We start from the raw sequence: 4,669 nt of genomic DNA, 5'->3' as shown, positions 1-4,669 counted from the left end.
TTATATTTTGTGGGACTTTTTTTTCCTTCTTGAAGAAGAAAGAGAAAGGACTTGGGGTTGGTATGGGTAACTGCAGCAATAAGTATAGTGATGCTTGTTAGAAACAGAGTAAGTTTTATATGATACAAATTTGTTTCCTATCAGTTCTTCTTTCACAAAATGATCTATAATCGTATAATACAAGATGTTTAGAAGACTTTTTTCCATATAAAAAGCAGATGAAATTGAAAATATAAGAATAATAGAATTCTCTGAATATTATAGAATATGCCCATAAAAAATAAACGTGAGATAAAACTATTTCAGTCCTTCAGAGAAGCATGAGATCAAAGGGAGAGATGAAAATGCTTTGCAGTCATTACTCTTATTTTTCTGTAATATCTACATCCCTGATACTCATTATGTGGCTGTAAACTGTCAACATCCACATCTCCTAGGAACTTGTTAGAAGTAAGTGCAGAATCTCAGTCCCCCCCATAGATTCAGAATTGCAGTTTAACAAGATCCCCAGGTAATTCATATGCATGCTAAAATTTCAGACTTGCTGGGATATAGAGCTGCTTTTTTTTTCTGTAACTATCTATGGAGGTAAACATATGGAGTTTGCTTGATGATGTGGTAAAGTGAGACATGCCTCTCCTTCCTATAGGAGGAGAGACAGAGAGACTAAAATCATCATGGTAGCACTGGTAGCACCGGAGTCCTTCTCTACTATCGTGGAGGCTTTTGTAACATAAGCTACATCTTGAAGGGGTCAGATGTGCCATTAACACCATCGTGCTGAGGTTAATTAATTATTTATTTTCACAAGCAGCAGAATCAAGGTCACGTTCATAGGAGGAACTAGTTTTTTCATGGTCGATTAGACTGTGTTGTTTCTGGTAAATACTAATTTTTCCTTTGACAACGAGTGCTTTCATCTTAGGTAATTAGTGAGGAAATCAATGGCAGGCATCCACAGTCAAGAGCTGGAAGTGGATTCACACATTCTCCTTCCTCCCCTGGTCCTGAGACTAGAGCCCATTCCTACCCTTTAGGGGTGTGTAAGGGCCATCATCTTGGGCTTAATGGCATGAAGCAGACCTTGAAAGGGACTAAGACATTCTCCCAACTTTTGTGGGAAGAGGTGAGTTCTTTTCAGGGATTGGGTTGAGAAACAAGGAGCCTGAGTTTTAAAATAATGGTTGTGAGAGCAGGATAGAGAGATTAAGGGAGGAGAGAGATCATGAGAGAGAACATTCAGAAGGATCTTCCTCTATTTGGTGGTTTTCAACTTTTGCTGCATGCTAGAATCACTGGGAATCTATAAAAATGTCTGCTTTGGGGGCTGCACCCAGACCAATAACATTAGAATCTCTAGTGGGACCTAGGTATCAGTTTTTGTTTCCTTCCTCCCTCCCTCCCTCCTTTCTTCCTTCCTTCCTTCCTTCCTTCCTTTCTTTCTCTCTTTCTTTCTTTCTTTCTTTCTTTCTTTCTTTCTTTCTTTCTTTCTTTCTTTCTTTCTTTCTTTCTTTCATCTCTCTTTCTTTTTCTTTCTTTCTTTTAAGATCTCCAGATCATCCTATTTTGTGATTAAGGTTCAGAACCATTGAAGGTCTAAATTTCTAGAGTTTCCTTCACTTATGTGTTAAATATGTTTTGTGTGGGGAAATCTAGTAGGCAGGAAGAGTTCCAGCATCTTGAATATTGGCGGAAAGATCAAGGAACAAATGAGACATGAAGCTTCTTTTGGAGACCACTGGGTAAATCTATGCTCAGGCTCTGGAAACAGTGTGACTAAATTCCTCTTGGGAAAATCTGTTCTCTGCTTCCTTTTCTCAATCCTTACAATCTACCAAGAAACACTCACTACTGGCTGAGTGTGGTAGCCAGCCTCTAAGATGGTCCACTGATCCTTGTCTCCTAATAGTCATGCTCTTGTGTGGTCCCCTCTCACATTGAATCACTCAAGGCTAACCTGTGTGACCAACAGAAAACGGTAGAAGTGGTGGTGTGAGACATCCAAGGCTGGGTCGTAAAATGTATTACAGCTTTTGCTTTAGTATCTTGGACCTCTAGCTCTACTAAAAGCCAGCTGCCATGTTCTGAGGACACTAAAGTGGTCCCATGGAGATGAACCAACTTGCCAGCTACTTGACTGAGTTGCCTTAGAAATGGATCACCCAACACAATGAGCCTTCAGATTACTGCAGCACCAGCTGACATTTGACTGCAACATCATGCGAGACCCTGAGCCAGAACTGCATCATTTGGCTCCTCCCCAAATCCTGGTCTACAGAAACCATGAAAGATAAAAAATGATTATTGTTTTTTAGGCTACTAAATCTTGGAATAATTTATTATACAGCAATAAATAATTAACACAGCAGGGCTCATCCAAACCTTGGTTACCCAGTAAAGGAGTCAGTTTGGGCACATATTTGTAGATCATTCTAGAGCACAGCAACAGAGTTGAATATTTTAGCAACAAGTTGTATTCGATTCTACTTTAAATTAAACTGACTACTTTATATGTAAGCCAAATATTAAAGTTTGTGGCAAAACTAGTGATATCATCAAAGCCTTAGCTTTTCATTAGGTCTTAACAAATAGTGAGACAGAATTTGATATACAGTCAGCATTGTTGAATAAAACTTTCTACAATTATGGAAATGCTCTATACCTGCACTGTCCAATATGCTACAGTTGGCTATTGAGCACTTGATGTCAGACTACTGCAACTGAGGGGCTGAATCTTAAATTTTATTTAATTTTAACTTGTGGCTACCATATTGACAGAGAATTCTATATAATTTCTGGGCAGAATATAGAGATCACAAAAATATTCTGCCATAGTTTGTAAGTTGTGAATTGAGAATAGGTGGAAGACCCAGTAAGGGAAGCAGTTTATCTGTGGTATAGTCAATTAATATGCTTTTGTTTTTTTTCCTTTTAACCCCTAAGTATGTGTCTCTTGGAGTAAATGATGACAAACCATAAAGAAGCAGATCATAAGGGATTGTGTATATCCAAGTTGTAATTGATGAAGGAGCTTATACTGGAATTTGAGGGGAATTTTGAGATTTTGTCAAAGAGTTTTCTGCATGGTGCCTGCTGAACTGCTTTCTAGAAAGGTACTGGCCCTGGCCAGCTGCCATCTTATTTCTTTTGCTGAATCTTATTGGGTGACTACACACTACAAGGCAAGCTCAAGAAGATTTCCAAGCAGTGTAAGGTCAACACAATCTATTTATAGTTTCTAATATCTAGAGATTTTGTTGTTTATTTATGATAGTGTGATGATGATGACTGTTATGATTATTAACTACTAATGATTAGTTTTGGATCAAATTAATTTATTAAGTTTACCTAGTATCCTGTATGTTTTTTTTTTTTTTTTGTATTCAATCGGAGAACCAGAGATAAATTAATAGAAATTCCTAGCACCTTTTTGGTTCTCTGCTTTATCCAAGATTTTTAAACATGTTATACATGGAAAATTATGGGTAGACTAAATTTTGCAACCTGAATTTTATTTAAAATACCTATGAAATTGTTTTATTTTATGATCATGTAATTATGTTCTAACAGAAAAAAATGATGAAAACTTATTTTTGAAGTAATCAGTGGTCGATGACATGCTCTTTGATAAAGTAAGGATTTTTTTTTGTCATATAGGTATCTATGAATTATATATTTAATTTATCTGCTTTCTGATTTTGGATATTTGTTTATATCAGTTACCAAATTTTTTTTGCTTGGCTATTATTACAAAATTAAAAGGTGATTTTATTTTTGAAAAAGAAAATCAGACATATAGGTAATTAAATAAAGAAACAAAAACACCCCAAATCCTACCACTTATACCACTCTGAATTGTTTATACATATATACACACATTTTTATAGAAACATGCTCTGAATTATATTTATATACACACATTTTTACAAAAATGAGTTCATATTATATGTACTGCTTTGATATTGCTTTTCATTTTACAATAAGGAATAGCATAGTTTCATGACATTATATGTCTTATAGTTACTGAAATGGGTAGTTATATGAATAATTATCAAGTTTTTTAAAGAGTCTTTGATATACATTTGTGTGTATATTAACATCCTATTTTTAATACAGTAATTCCAGAATCATATCTACTACTTCTTCAACAAATCATGAGGCAAAATGGGAAAAATAATAGATGTAAAAATCAGATATATGCAGACTTTCCATTTAAATCTATGTCAACCTGCTGCCATGTCTGGGGAAAGTCAGTCTTCCCCAGAGTGCTAAAGGACAGGGCAGGATTTTATTTGAAAAGTGGGGAAAATGCTTGAAATATGAAGTTACTGAAACACTGTTACTCCACTGAACTTTTGAGGTCTAGCTGAATGACTGCTCCAATCGTTCCTTTGCCTCTCTTACTTCCCCAGCTTCCCTCCCAGGGTTTCATGGTGTCACCTTCAAAATAAACTGCTTGCATTGGAATGTTGCTTCGTGAAGAACCTAAATTAAATCACTTTTTTTCTTATAAAAATTTATTTTCAATATTCAACCTTAAGTCTAAAAATTTTAATTCGTTTATTAATTTCTAAGAATTTTTAACTCTATTACTTTGCTTTTTCTACTGACTCAGTCATGTCATCCATACATAACAGTTTTATTTCTTCCTTCAAATTCTTATTTTATT

The sequence above is a fragment of the Balaenoptera ricei genome, chromosome 15 (assembly GCF_028023285.1).
Source record: "Balaenoptera ricei isolate mBalRic1 chromosome 15, mBalRic1.hap2, whole genome shotgun sequence".
Lineage (NCBI taxonomy): Eukaryota > Metazoa > Chordata > Mammalia > Artiodactyla > Balaenopteridae > Balaenoptera > Balaenoptera ricei.
Note: the sequence above shows the minus strand (reverse complement) of the source record.